At 38.8% G+C, this 16,372-nt stretch overlaps 1 pseudogene; it reads right to left on the bottom strand.

The window, feature by feature from the left end:
- Nucleotides 1-4,197: 4,197 nt before the first annotated feature.
- Nucleotides 4,198-16,220, bottom strand: LOC140871933 (xyloglucan endotransglucosylase/hydrolase protein 3-like; annotated as a pseudogene).
- Between the last annotated feature and the right edge of the window lie 152 nt (nt 16,221-16,372).

Raw genomic sequence — 16,372 nt, 5'->3', positions numbered from 1 at the left:
ACAATCTGAAATGAAGTATATCATGCTACAAAATCAGCAACCAACTCAACAACATCACAGCTGATCATAAGCTAATCAAAACAGCTTCAAATCACAAGTTCGGCGGCATAACGGCTAAAATCGATAACCGATACGATATCAAATTCAAAACCAAATTCATATCAACCATAATCATCGAAAACCAGCAAGAATTCCTCAACATATCAGCAGTTATGAATATCGAATGATAAGCTGGAATCATAATAAGCATAAACGATATTCGTTCGTCGATTCATTTTCCCAATATAGCAAATATATAAGCTCATAAACCTCATGCTCAAAATCTGAGTTCTTCACACCCAATTTAGAAACCAAATAAATCAACAAGATACTTACATCAAATCGAAGTCCTTGTCGCAAGGAATCCAGAACATTTTTCGGAATAAAAAACGGATAACCGGATTAAAAGATACAGAATTTTGAAAGTTACAAAAGCAAAAGAAAAGAAAGAGCTCGACTTGCTCTGTTCCAATTCCTCTCAATTGTCTGATGAAAAATGGTGACATACACGTGAATACATATCATAATAACAAGTGTCCACAAATTTTCAAGTATTTGTACTTTGGCCCTTCCATTCTTGCTTAATTGCAATTCAATCCTCGGTCAATCATTTAATTCAATTTAAATCCTAAATAATTTAAGAATATTAGAATTTAAATCAAAACTCTAAATATTCCAAAATTAAATATTTTCGAATTAAAATTAAATAATTCTGGGCGTTACAAACTTATCGTATAAGAACTCCAAAGTTAAGTGTGCTTGACTTGGGGCAATCATAGGATGAGTGACTTCCCTGGGAAGTTTCTCAGGATGTGTGTGAGTAGGGCTGACAAATTTCACATAAATTCCGACCCTTCCCGATTCCCTTCCCATTTTCGTCCCGAACTTTTCCCGACGTGAGTAGTCAGGATTTTTCCCAACCCGATCAATTTCAAGATCGGGATCGGGATAGACAACTCTTTTCGACGGGATTTTTGACCCGACCCAAATATAAAAATAATATTTTTAACAATATTTTTTAATTAAAAAAATATTTTTTTTATAATTTTATGTTTTAATATTAATTTTTTATAATTATATATCATATAATTTTTTTTATATTTATATTTTTTAATATTAACATTGAGTTATAAATTTTTATTTTGCTTTTTTATTATTATGAATAATTATATGTTTTTAGATTAATCAAGTAAATGTTTTAGTTTATTTGTAATGTACTAAGAAAATGTTTTAGTTTTTTAATAGTTATATACAAAGAAATTTTAATTTATTTGTAATGTACTAAGAAATTTTTTGATTTTCTTCATAATTCTTTTTTTAAAAATATTTTCATAGAATTTTTTTTTTAAAAAAAAATATTGTTCGGGATTACCCTCTCCCGACTCGACGGGATCCCGAACATTTGGGTCCCGAAACTTCTCGAGTACGGGATCGGGAGAAAAAAAATATCTCAATTCCTATCGGGACGGGAATCGGGTAAGGGGGTTATGGGATGGGTCCCGACCCGATTCCACCCCTATGTGTGAGTGAGGACATAAGCACGCTGGAAAGGCTCGTCTTGATACAGTTGGACGTTACAAATGGTATCAGAGCTTGGACTCTCCTAGTACGGTGTGGTTCGGGGACGAACCAGGCGGAAGCTGGTGGGCATGTGACACCCAGAGCCAAAAAGTCCTAGGACGATACATGGTCCGCAATATGAGTGATTAATACTTGAAAGATGAAAACCCCATCAAAAAGAATGGGTGACGGGTGATATGAATGAACCGATCTCATACTGAAATGAGAGGTACAAAAGATTTGATATGTACAACTCATATAAAAAAGGTGCATCTTCTTTTCGGAAGCTTATCGTATAAGAACTCCAAAGTTAAGCGTGCTTGACTTGGGATAATTATAGGATGGGTGACCCCCCCCCCCCCAACCCTGGGAAGTTTCTCAAGGTGTGTGAGTGACGACATAAGCACGCTGGAAAAACTCGTCTTGATACAGTGGGACGTTACAAATACAACAACACCTGATGCTTACTAAGTTTTAATTGAAACAGATAAGTATTAATTACGCAGCAGAAATAAACAATAAACAAATAAATAATCAACATTAGAATTATCATGCACAAGTACAAGTACTTGTGTGTTGCCTCATGGCAAAAACTATTACTAGAACAATGTAATATTTGATTACAAAATCAATTCAAGTAATACCTATAAAAAATCAGATTTTTCAACACGCTGAGAAGTCCAAATTATACTCTAAAATCAATGCTATGACTGGAAAGAAAAACCAAAGAGTGTTAAATAAAAAAAATCAAAATATCAACAAGTTGAAATATTAAAACCACACCCTAAAAACTATAAAACAAGTATAAAAAACCAAAGGGTCAGAATCAGAAACAAAGCTGCAAGTAAAAGGCCAAAAAGATCTTCAATAGGCAGTGGCCACGGTGTTGTCTGCCAGTGTTGTACGACACCACCGACAACATCAGAAATGTCACGCCCTGAGATTGAGACGTGTCACCAGTGTTGTTTTAAATTAACAAAAATTATTAAAAAAAACAACCAGCCTCGTATTACAGTCTATACCAAACCAGTTTTTTTCATAAATAACTTCCAAAATATCGTCTTTACAACTCGTGAATCCAAAAATTAACAAAAGCTTGCGGAAGCGTCTAATAAATTTAATAATCAAAATATTAATATAATATTCCAACAAAAATAACAAAACCAAATTGAAAAGCTCTTCCTACCACCATCCCCAAAACATGTCGTTTTCCTAATCCTCTAACTGTTCTTCTGTATCATCTGGGAGAAAAAGTAAGGGGTGAGCGATATGGGTGCCGCTCAGCAAATGGGGGCCGATTGATAATACAAATATTTGAAATATATATATATATATATTCATCTGAGAAAACTCATACTTGGATTACAAACATGACATATTACAAAAAATATTTATATCATAGTGTGTGTAATCATAGCAAATTAGAAAAATCATAACGAAACTTGACATGATTGAACTTGATTTGTCCCGACATGGAAATTCATCTTCTTATTTGTGACAAAATGATCAGTCCCCTATATATAATCTCTCTAAGTGATGAGGTCATTTGTCGGTTATTATTACCCACCGCATCAGGGTCGTACCTTATTCATGGTTCACAAATTTCCTTTTCACTCATAATTCGAGTCATAACAGTGCCAAAAACACTTTTAACAAAATCACATGAAGAATAGGAATTACGTAACAATATGTCAAAATATATCATGAACGATCGAAATTTTAAGGCATGCATAATATTTTAAAACAAAAGTCCACTTATCAAAAATACGGCCTTGATATTTTCGAAAATCAGGCAGTGTTATTGGATAGATTCTTGAGCATTTTTTTTCCTTTTTCTTAGCCATAGTTTTCGAGAATATGTAGAGAGAGTATGAAAAAATTCTTCATGTATTTTCTATGGGGTTTGAGTCCCTATATAAAGGCAGAAATTGTAGTTGGGTTCAATTAGGACACAATGCTTTCCAAATTTGAATATAACTCTATCTCTAAGATTTGACTCCTTCTTGATATATGATAAACTGATTTAATTTTATCTTGACACACAACTAAATAATAATTAAATAAACTAAACTAAATCTGAATATCTAAGATAAATTAAAATTCTAAACATTCCCCACTAATTTGGTCTCCCAAATTCACGGTTTTTACAAGAAAGTGGCGAGAATTCTTCAATCGGAACATGAGATCTTCGATTGCTTGGTTTCTGAATCTTCTTTTCAGTTTATGTGTCTGCTCTCTTCTCTCGTTCAAGTTCGCTCCGAGTTCTTCGATCTATTTTTCATGCTTCAAATAAAAGAGTTAGATTGTTTCCTCTTGAAAGAGTGTTGCAAACATGGAAACAAGTATTTTGTTAGTAAATAACTCTTTAAAATAAAAGATTTAGATAATCGAATAAACAAATCATATCACTTAATAAAATATAGTAATCTTTATAATTAAGGATAAAAAAGAATCAAATAAAGACAAACATATGATCACAATTTAAATAAAAAAGAAAAATAATTGAGGAAAATTTATGTCTTACAAGGGAAGTTATGCTTTCCTATCATAAAGTACTTTTATTTCAATAAAATTGAGTTTAGTTCAACCACTCACTCATTATTCATTAAGTGAGCATTCCGGTTTCCATGTAGTCTTGCTAGAACAATAATATCATAAAACATATAAAATTTCTTGTATTTATCCAATGGTTGTTTTTTTGCTGCACTTAGCTCCCAATATTCAGGTTTGTTCCAAAAATACTGCTGCGAAGAACAGTGAGAAATGTCCTCGGATTTAGTCGGCGCCGAGCACGCATCGAAACTGAAATCTTGATATTGGGCTATGAGAGGTGTTTCGCTCCATGTAACCTGTAACACCCCAATTTTATATTATTTGAGTTTATTTGAGATAACCGGAGATTACAGAGTTCAAGAGCCGACTTGATTTTGAGCAGGGTTTATTTTGAAATTTTTGAAAATTTCAGGGACTAAAGTGCAAAATTGGAGTTTTATATATTAACTTGGGACCTTTGAATATTCTTTTCACTTCATCCTCCTCCTCCATCTCGTTTCCACCATTAGAGACACCCCAAAGCTTCTCCTAGCTTTGTGATTTCGATTTCTGCTCGATCCGTCCGTTAGAATTTATTTCTGAAGGCAGATTAGCGATCACCGCAGCGAGAGCTTCGTTCTATCGTATGTTTTTCTTCGATCAGCTAGACTTCTATTTTCTGATGTTGTTAGAATCGATTGAGTTTCGGTTATGTTGTTCTTGAACGAGTTCTTATCGTTTATTCTCAATCGATTTTGAAATAGAGCGTCGTTCGGATTTGTTATGATTTTTGGAAGCCTAATTCGAAAATGGAGATTTTGAGATGTGTTGGATTTGAGTTGTTATTGTTGTTTTAGCATTGATTTGAGTTGTTTTCAATGCTGTACTGCTGTACTGCTGTCTACGTTTCCGGTTTGTTCAGTTTATAGTCGTTATGCCGCCGGTTTAAGTTTTGAGATTTTGAACCGTTTGAATCATAGAACTTTGGCAAATGGGTTTGTTCATCGTTGTTGATCATCTTTTGCCTATGTACAGATTCGTTTGGAGTTTGTCGAGCACAGAGTTAGCAGAAGTCGATCGTCGAAGAGTTGGCGAAGAGCGGTAAAGAGTTTACCTTGAGAGATGTTGTTGTTTAGGTTGTATAAATTTTGATATAACCTTTTATTGTAGCATCCAGAGTTGGATCTATTTGTATCGAAAGGTACAAGCAGTCATCGTTTTAGCGGGATAGCACACTCGAGACAGTTGGTTCTTGAGTTTTCCTTAAAATCACATACTTGCATCAATACTTGTTCTAGAATGTGGAACATGTATTTTGTTGTTTGATCTTTGTTATATGGCTTAATGCTTTATGTTTTCATATGCATTCATCTTGAGCCAAACCTTTGATTTCAGCGGGCAGAACGGCCCTTTTTGTTTAAACGTTTTGGGGGCTATACTGCGAGTGGCCTGGGTTGTAGAAGTTCACCTAGTGTCAGCATACTCCTTATAGTCGCACCAAAGTCTAGGGGATTGGGATACGTGGCACCACCTCGATTGAGACAGCCGGTGAGTCGTTACGTGATCTCATCCTCGGGATCCCAAAATCATAGCAGCAATCCCTTGTTTATCAGAGTTGATATCCCGATTTTAAAGACATGCATTTCATTCATATTGATATTGAATGTGTTGTTGTCTTGAAAGCATGTCGTTGTTATTTTACTTGTTATTGCATGTTATGTTGCTTTTACTGGGAATATCATTCTCATCGGAGTTATCCGGTTGTTGCTTTGTTTTATATGTGTACTTGGCAACAGGTGGGGCAGGATCAAGTCAGCGAAGACCTGGTTAGTATCCAGAGTGAAAGATAGAAGTGGGAATCGGTTTAGAAGTCGTTTCAGTATGTCAATCTAGTTTATATTTGAAGCATGTTTAGAACTCGAACTTGGTTGATGTTTGTAGTTTCTATTATTCGAATGTTGTGGATTGAATATTGTCGTTGCATGTAATATGTACCTTGTTATGTATTGAATTTTTTGGACTTGAGTTTTGGTTAATTTCTGCTTTTTTTTCTGCTCAGAACTGTCACTTCTCGATCGGTAGAGATTGACCGATCGAGCGATGGACTTTGGGCCAAGTTTTTATTTTGAAAAAAGGTTTCCCGCTCGATCGGTTGAATCTTACCGATCGAGCGGAGCTGGTGTTCTCCGGGCAGTGAGTTTGCAAATTCTTGCTCGCTCGGTTGAATCTTACTGTAACGCCACGTTTTTATCTTAAATGAGTTTATTAGAGTTAATCAGAGATTACAGAGTTCTCGAGCCGATTTGATTTTGATCAGGGTCCTTTTTGCAAATTTTGGAAATTTCAGGGACTAAAACGCAAATATTGTTTTTGATATATTATCTACACTTGGAATTGATTGGGAAAAGTCTTCATCTTCCTCTCCAAACCGATATCCACCATTAGAGATACCTCAAACCCTCTTCAAGCTTCCAAAATCCAGTCCGAGCTCGATCCGTCCGTTAGAAATTAATTCTGAAGGCAGATTAGCGATCACTGCAGCGAGAGCTCCGTTATACCGTAAGTATTTCTCCGATCGGATATGTTTTGTTTTTCGGAGGTTGTTAGAATCGATTTAGATTCTAGTATGTTGTTCTTGGCGGAGTTCTGATCGTTTATTATCCGTCGGTTTTGAATTAGAGTGACGTTCGGATTTGTTATGATTTTTGGAAGCCATTTTCGAAAACTTGGATTTTGAGATTGATGGGGGTTGCCTTGTTATTGTTGTTTTGGGCATTGTTATGAGGTTATATCGTTATTGAACTGCTGTCTGCGTTTCCGGTTTGTTCAGTTTATAGCCGTTATGCCATCGGTTTGAGTTTCGAGATTTCGAACCCTTTGAGTTGTTGCACTTTGGCTCGTGAGTAATCGTTGTTGTTGATCATCTCTTATCTTTGTACAGATTCGTTGGAGTTTGTCGAGCCTTGTGTTAGCATCATTTGGTCGTCGAGAGTTGGACGAAGAACGGTAAAGAGAATTACCTTGAACCGTAGTTGTTGTTTAGATTGTATAGTCTTTGATACAATATTTTGTTGTAGCTTTTCCAGAGTTGGAACTACTGCATTGAAAGGTAAAAGCAGTCATCGTAGCGGGATAGCATACTCGGGACTGTTGGTTCTCGAGTTTCCCTTTCAAATCACATATTGCATCAATACTTGTTCTAGCATGTGGAACTTGTATTTTGGTTGTTATTTGAGTTGTTTATGTGGCTTATGTTTATGTTTTGTTATGCATTCATCTTGAGCCAATCTTGTTTCTAGCGGGCAGAACCGCCCTTTTTGTTTAGACGTTAGGGAACTATGATTGAGTGGCCTAGGTCGTAGTCGTTTTGCCTGGTGCTAGAATACTCATTATAGTTGCTCAAAGTCTAGAGGAGTGGGATACGTGGCACCACCTCGATTGGGAGAGTCGGTGAGTCGTTATGTGATCTCATCCTCGGGATCCCAAAAGCATAGCAGCAATCCCTCGTTTATCAGATTTGATATCCCGGTTTAAAGACATGCATTTCATTAAGTTGTTATTGATTTCGTTGTTGTCTTGAAAGCATGTTTATTGTTGTATTACTTGTTATGTTTCTTTTACTGGGATTATCATTCTCACCGGTTATCCGGCTGTTGCTTTGTTTGTATGTGTACTTGGCAACAGGTGGGGCAGGAACAAGTCAGAAGAGACATAGTTAGCTCCGAGGGAAAGATGTAGAAGTGAGACTTGGTTTAGAAGTCGTGTCAGCATGTCTACCTAGTGTTGTTGGAACATGTTTAGATATCGAACTTCATCGTTATGTTTTTGTTGCATGTCCTCTACTTTGAACTGTTGTTGAACTCCAGAATTTTATGTACTAGTTGGAAGAATTGAGTTGTAATGCATGTTTATGTTTTGAAGCATAGAATGGCTTGAATGGCATTGGTTAGTCTTGCTTTTGTGTTGTTATGATTATTGTTGGATTGAGTTTGAAGGAAAGGCATTCCATGTTCTGAATTTTTCTGGGCAAGGGGGTGCGCTCGATCCTAGATTATTGCAGGATCGAGCGCGGCCCCTGTGATTTCTGAGACAGAGAGTTTCAAAAAATGGTGCGCTCGATCCTGGCTTTTTTCCGGATCGAGCGCGGCACCTTGCATTTTTCTCGGCAGAGAGTTTGTAATTGTGGTGCGCTCGATCCTAGGCTTTTATAGGATCGAGCGCAGTACTGTTCATTCAAAAAAAAAAAGAAATTTTTTTTTTATTTCTTCTTGTTGCCTTAACTTACAGATGGTGCATGATAATTGTTTATATTATCTTAAGAATAGAAGATTAGAATCGAGGCCTCACATTAAGTGGTATCAGAGAGATAAGATTCTTGGTTGAACTAGAGTGAGCGGGTAGATCGAGTCTGCGTGTATTGGCTCCTCGCATGTGTTTGAATTATTTTAGCTGTATAATTAATTCCATGCGAGCATGCTTTATTGTTGAGAATTATTTGAATTACATGGTTATGTGATTTACTTTTATAAGGCATGATCTACTTGAGATATAACTGCTTATGTTATCGACTGGTATCCGGTTTTTCTGAGCGGTTGTAGAGGGGCACCGGTTGTAGCAATTGAGATATCTTGTGCCCTAACCTTTGTTATTCAGATGGGTCCTCGTCGAGTGATAAACAAAAACACACCGCCAGTTATCCCTGCGACTGAGCAAGCTAGAACTGAAGTTGATCAGTTGGATGCTTTAGCAACGCCTATGGAAACCTTGCTGAAGAGGTTTCAGTCGTTTAATCCGCCGTTATTGATGGGTTCAGAAAATCCAGTTGACTGCGAGAGTTGGTTGGATGATATTGATCAACTGTTCGATTCCATAGATTACACAGATGACCGCAGAATCAGGTTAGTTATTCATCAGCTACGTGGGGTTGCTAAGAGCTGGTGGATCATGACAAAGAAAGCAATGGAGAGTAGAGGTACGAAAGTTACTTGGACTCTTTTTAAATCTGAATTTTATAAGCGGTTTTACCCTATCTCGTATCACAAAGATAAGGGAGCAGAGTTTGCCAACCTGAGGCAAGGGAATCTGAACATTAAAGAGTACGTGGCTAAGTTCGATAGTCTGTTGCGTTTTGCATCGCTAATTGCCGGAGATGAAGAAGCTAAGGCAGATCAGTTCATCAATGGTTTGAACCCCGACGTCTTCACGTTGGTAAACACCAACAGGCCTAACAACTTTGCGGATGCCATGAATCACGCAAAGGGAGCAGAAGCAGGCTTGTGGAGGCAAAGAGGTAACCAGGTAGCACCTCAGCAGCAGAGGCAGTATCAGAACCAACCATCTCAGTATCAAAATCAGCCACCTCAGCATCAGAACCAGCAGTAGAGGTTAGAAGGTGGAAACAGTGGGGGAAACAGAAGGGATCAGTACAAAGCAAGGGGGAAACAGTTCAAGAGGCAGGGGAACAGTTCTTCTAGCTCCAGTGGTTCGAAGCAATTCGGTTCAGGACAGAGTTCTGGATCATCATCCTTGTACTGCAGCAAGTGTGGGGGAATACACACACCGGATCAGTGTGTGGGAGTCTTTGGTAATTGTAACACCTGTCAGCAACCGGGACACTTCTCTAAGGTGTGCCCTCAGCGTAGCAGAGATAGAGCTCAGAGCGGAAGTTCATCTTGACCTGCAGCTCAACCCGAGAGGCAGTCTTCTGCAGTGCACTCTTTCCAGCCTTAGCAGCAAAACAGACAGGGAGGTAACTCTAGTGCGAACCAGCCTCCGAGACAGCAAGCACGTGTCTTTGCTTTGATAGAGGATCAGGCTCAGGCAGCACCTGATGATGTTATAGCAGGTAACTGTTTGATTTTTGGTTATTCTGCTCATGTCTTGATTGATACGGGTGCTTCCCATTCCTTTATCTCTGAGAAATATGTGTTATTTCATGCCTTGCCTACTGAGTTGTTGCCTACTATAGTAGCTGTTACTTCACCGTTGGGTGGAGGAATTGTTTCTGTCAGACTAGTCAGGAACTGTGAACTTTGTTTTGAGGGGAATTTGTTAGAATTCGACTATATTGTGCTTGGGCTGTCAGATTTTGATTGTATTGTCGGTATAGATGCTTTGACCAAGTACAGGGCAACAGTTTATTGTTTTCTGAAGGTTGTCAGGTTCAGACCTGAAATGGCAGACGAGTGGAAATTCTTTGGTAAGGGTTCTCGGTCTAGAATTCCTTTGATTTTAGTGTTATCTATGACTCGTTTGTTACAGAGAGGTGCAGAAAGATTTTTGGTTTATGCGGTTGATGTACTGAAATCTAGCCCAGCTTTGGTTGACTTACCAGTGGTTAGAGATTTTGCTGATGTGTTTCCAGAAGATGTTCCTGGATTGCCACCTATTCGAGAGATCGAATTCAACATCGATTTGGTGCAAGGTACTCAACCTATTTTCAAAGCTCCTTATCGTATGGCACCTATTGAACTGAGAGAGTTGAAGGAGCAACTTGAAGATTTGATTGCCAAGGGATACATCAGACCTAGTGTATCGCCTTGGGGTGCTCCTGTTCTGTTTGTTCGGAAGAAGGATGGTTCTATGCGGCTTTGTATCGACTACCGTCAGTTGAATCAGGCTACAGTTAAGAACAGGTATCCTTTACCCCGAATAGATGACCTTTTTGATCAGCTGCAGGGTTCTTCTGTCTATTCGAAGATTGATCTGAGGTCAGGCTATCACCAGCTGAGAGTGCAAGAGGAAGATGTTCCTAAGACCGCATTCAGAACGAGGTATGGTCACTTTGAGTTTATAGTCATGTTGTTCGGTTTGACTAACGCTCCAGCGGTTTTTATGGGTTTGATGAACCGTATCTTTTAGCGTTATTTAGATGAGTTCGTCATTATCTTTATCGATGATATTCTTATCTACTCAAAGAACCGTACTGACCATGCAGAGCACTCGAGGACCGTACTGCAGATTTTGCGAGTTGAGCAGTTGTTTGCCAAGTTGTCTAAATGTGAATTCTGGTTAGATCGAGTTGTCTTTCTCGGTCATATTATTTCTGAAGATGGGATTTCTGTCGATCCCAGCAAGATTGAAGCGGTTATGAATTGGCCTAGACCGACATCAGTACCTGAGATCCGAAGCTTCATGGGTTTAGCTGGTTATTATCACCGATTCATCGAGGGTTTCTCGTCTATTGCCAAGCCCATTACCCAGCTGACTCAGAAGAATGCGCCTTTTGTCTGGACTGCAGATTGTGAGGCTAGCTTTGTTGATTTGAAGAGGAGACTGACCAGTGCTCCGATTCTTTCTATTTCGAAGGGTACTTGAGGTTTCACAGTCTATTGTGATGCTTCTAACCGAGGCTTGGGTTGTGTTCTTATGCAGCATAAGCATGTGGTGGCATATGCATCGAGGCAGCTGAAACCACACGAGACTCGTTATCCGGTTCATGATCTTGAACTAGCTGCGATCGTCTTTGCTCTAAAGATCTGGCGTCACTATCTTTATGGTGAGTCTTTCGAGATCTTTTCGGACCCTAAGAGCCTTAAGTACTTGTTTTCACTGGCAGAGCTGAATATGAGACAGAGAAGATGGTTAGATCTGTTGAAGGATTTCGACTGTGAAATCAAGTATTATCCGGGAAAGTCGAATGCAGTTGCAGATGCCTTGAGCCAAAAGCTATGTTCTTTATCTCTTTCTACTATTGGTGTTTCTCAGTTGATCGATGATTGTTACACTTTTGGTTTAGAGTTTGAAACAGATAGGAAGACTATCAGAGTGTTTGCTGTTCAAGCAGAACCGGAGTTGTTTGTTGCAATCAGAGAAGCACAGAAGTCTGAGCCTAGCATTCAGGTTTCAGTAGAGAAAGTCAGATCTGGGCATCAGTCTGAATTCCAGGTTAGAGATGATGTTTTGTTTGTGAATAACCGTATTGTTGTGCCTGATATTTCGGAGTTGAGGCAGCGTATTCTTCGAGAGGCTCATTGCAGTCGGTTTAGTATTCATCCTGGAGGTCGTAAGATGTACAACGACCTGAAGAACCAGTTCTGGTGGAAGAGAATGAAGAGCGATGTGGCGAGGTTTGTATCTCGGTGTCTGAACTGTCAACAAGTTAAAGCAGAACGGAAGCGACCAGGAGGTCTGTTGCACAGTCTATCTGTTCCTGAATGGAAGTGGGATCACATTTTCATGGATTTCGTCACGAAGCTACCACGATTCGTTCGAGGATGCGATGCTATTTGGGTAGTGATCGACCGATTGACGAAGTCTGCTTGTTTTATTCCGTACAGAATGACGTATCGTCATGATCAGATGGCTGAGTTGTATGTTAGCAATGTTGTGAGATTGCATGGTGTGCCAAAGTCGATCGTTTCAGATAGAGATCCTAGATTCACTTCTCACTTTTGGCACAGTCTTCAGGGGGCACTCGGTACTCGTTTGCATCTGAGTACAGCTTATCATCCTCAGACCGATGGACAGTCAGAGCGGACTATCCAGACGTTAGAGGATATGCTGCGAGCGGTAGTGCTAGACTTTGGCACTAGTTGGCAGGATTATTTGCCTCTTGTTAAGTTTTCTTACAACAACAGCTTCCAAGCAAGTATCGGTATGGCGCCTTTTGAGGCTTTGTACGGTAAGAAATGCCGATCTCCGTTGTTTTGGGATGACTTGTCCGAGTCACCAGTTTTGGGACCGGAGATGCTTAGAGATATGGCAGAGCAGGTTAAGATCATTCAGACCAGAATAAAGTCAGCTCAAGATAGACAGGCGAAGTATGCGAATGTCAGGCGTAGACCTCTGAGTTTTGATCAGAGAGACCGAGTCTTTCTGAAGATTTCTCCATTCAGAGGCACTGTCAGATTTGGTAAGAGAGGGAAGTTATCTCCGAGATTCATCGGGCCGTACGAGATTCTTGAGAAGATAGGTGATCTTGCCTACAGACTTGCACTTCCTCCGTCTTTATCTGGTATTCACGGCGTTTTTCACGTCTCTATGCTGCGAAAGTATCAACCAGATATTTCTCATATCCTTCAGCCTGACGAAGCTGAGTTAGACGAGACTCTGAGCTATTTTGAACGACCGATTCAGATCCTTGATCGGAAAGAAAAGCAACTCAGAACCAAGTTGATTCCGTTGGTGAAAGTGCAGTGGTGCCATCACGGCGTCGAGGAAGCGACTTGGGAGACAGAATCTGACATGAGACAGCGATTTTCGAAGTTATTCGGATGACGTGAGTTCTTCTTACTGTCTTTAGTTCTTTATTCTATCTTATGAGTTGTGGTTCTTGTTGATTTCGAGGACGAAATCTCTTCTTAGTGGGGGAGAATTGTAACGCCTTGTTTTTATCTTAAATGAGTTTATTAGAGTTAATCGGAGATTATAGAGTTCTCGAGCCGATTTGATTTTGATCAGGGTCCTTTTTGCAAATTTTGGAAATTTCAGGGACTAAAATGCAAATATTGTTTTTGATATATTATCTACACTTGGAATTGATTGGGAAAAGTCTTCATCTTCCTCTCCAAACCAATATCCACCATTAGAGACGCCTCAAACCCTCTTCAAGCTTTCAAAATCCAGTCCGAGCTCGATCCGTTCGTTAGAAATTAATTCTGAAGGCAGATTAGCGATCACTGCAGCGAGAGCTCCGTTATACCGTAAGTATTTCTCCGATCGGATATGTTTTGTTTTTCGGAGGTTGTTAGAATCGATTTAGATTCTAGTATGTTGTTCTTGGCGGAGTTCTGATCGTTTATTATCTCTCGGTTTTGAATTAGAGCGACGTTCGGATTTGTTAAGATTTTTGAAAGCCATTTTCAAAAACTTGGATTTTGAGATTGATGGGGTTTCCTTGTTATTGTTGTTTTGGGCATTGTTATGAGGTTATATCGTTATTGAACTGCTGTCTGCGTTTCCGGTTTGTTCAGTTTATAGCCGTTATGCCGTCGGTTTGAGTTTTGAGCTTTCGAACCCTTTGAGTTGTTGCACTTTGGCTCGTGAGTAATCGTTGTTGTTGATCATCTCTTATCTTCGTACAGATTCGTTGGAGTTTGTCGAGCCTTGTGTTAGCATCATTTGGTCGTCGAGAGTTGGACGAAGAACGGTAAAGAGAATTACCTTGAACCGTAGTTGTTGTTTAGATTGTATAGTCTTTGATACAATATTTTTTTGTTGCTTTTCCAGAGTTGGAACTACTGCATTGAAAGGTAAAAGCAGTCATCGTAGCGGGATAGCATACTCGGGACTGTTGGTTCTCGAGTTTCCCTTTCAAATCACATATTGCATCAATACTTGTTCTAGCATGTGGAACTTGTATTTTGGTTGTTATTTGAGTTGTTTATGTGGCTTATGTTTATGTAATGTTATGCATTCATCTTGAGCCAATCTTGTTTCTAGCGGGCAGAACCGCCCTTTTTGTTTAGACGTTTGGGAACTATGATTGAGTGGCCTAGGTCGTAGTCGTAGTCGTTTTTCCTGGTGCTAGCATACTCATTATAGTTGCTCAAAGTCTAGAGAAGTGGGATACGTGGCACCACCTCGATTGAGAGAGTCGGTGAGTCGTTATGTGATCTCATCCTCGGGATCCCAAAAGTACAGCAGCAATCCCTCGTTTATCAGATTTGATATCCCGGTTTAAAGACATGCATTTCATTACGTTGTTATTGATTTCGTTGTTGTCTTGAAAGCATGTTTATTGTTGTATTACTTGTTATGTTTCTTTTACTGGGATTATCATTCTCACCGGTTATCCGGCTGTTGCTTTGTTTGTATGTGTACTTGGCAACAGGTGGGGCAGGAACAAGTCAGAAGAGACATGGTTAGCTCCGAGGGAAAGATGTAGAAGTGAGACTCGGTTTAGAAGTCGTGTCAGCATGTCTACCTAGTGTTGTTGGAACATGTTTAGATATCGAACTTCATCGTTATGTTGTTGTTGCATGTCCTCTACTTTGAACAGTTGTTGAACTCCAGAATTTTATGTACTAGTTGGAAGAATTGAGTTGTAATGCATGTTTATGTTTTGAAGCATAGAATGGCTTGAATGGCATTGGTTAGCCTTGCTTTTGTGTTGTTATGATTATTGTTGGATTGAGTTTTAAGGAAAGGCATTCCATGTTCTGAATTTTTCTGGGCAAGGGGGTGAGCTCGATCCTAGATTATTGCAGGATCGAGCGCGGCCCCTGTGATTTCTGAGACAGAGAGTTTCAGAAAATGGTGCGCTCGATCCTGGCTTTTTGCCGGATCGAGCGCGGCACCCTGCATTTTTCTCGGCAGAGAGTTTGTAATTGTGGTGCGCTCGATCCTAGGCTTTTATAGGATCGAGCGCAGTACTGTTCATTCAAAAAAAAAGAATTTTTTTTTTTATTTCTTCTTGTTGCCTTAACTTACAGATGGTGCATGATAATTGTTTATATTATCTTAAGAATAGAAGATTAGAACCGAGGCCTCACACTTACCGATCGAGCGAGACACTATTCAAAAAAAAAAATTTATTATTGCTTTTAATCTTGGATCTTGTATGCTCAATTTTTGTTTAATCCGAGATTAGATGTTTAGAACCGAGGTATCACATAACCGGTATCGCGAATGGTGCATTCCATATGCTTGCATCTACATGCATCGATTTGTTTGGAAATACTATCCCTTTGGCACTATTGTTCTTGAATACTCTTTATGGGAATGCCATCCACCATGAATCTAAATTCACATTCAACAAATATGAATTAATTATATACAACATTTCTTACTAGGATCGAATAAAGTTTTGAATTTTTTTAAAAAATAAAATTAAGTTTTGTTTTTAATTCAAAAATTGCCTAAGTTGCATGTAAAAATTATTGGATTTAAGCATCACATGCATCTAAATTTAGACACTTGCACTATTTGGTTTGAGTTCCAAATACTTTGGTACAAATGAAAATCTTTGGATGAATAAAACCAAAGATGAAATCGTTGCCCTCTCCACCCTCTGTCGTTAAAAAAACATTCGTTCGTACCCTTTTATCCACACCCCAAAACTCAAAATCGAGCTCGAAATGGTTCCCTTGAGGTGTGCCATCATCTATGTTCGAATTCAAATGCCAATTACACCAATGAACAAACATGTATAAATAAATAAATCTAAATTTATATTCATTATAATAAACAGAATTAAAAATTTTGACAATTTCCTCAAATAATAAATAAAATCCTCAAGCCCTCAAGTTCAACCAATTTAAGCATACCATACTTTATCCGTAAAAGTGCATAAACTTAA

This window comes from Henckelia pumila, unplaced genomic scaffold (genome assembly GCF_033568475.1).
Source record: "Henckelia pumila isolate YLH828 unplaced genomic scaffold, ASM3356847v2 CTG_461:::fragment_3, whole genome shotgun sequence".
Lineage (NCBI taxonomy): Eukaryota > Viridiplantae > Streptophyta > Magnoliopsida > Lamiales > Gesneriaceae > Henckelia > Henckelia pumila.
The sequence above is the reverse complement of the archived record's forward strand: the minus strand, read 5'-3'. Positions and strand labels throughout refer to the sequence as shown.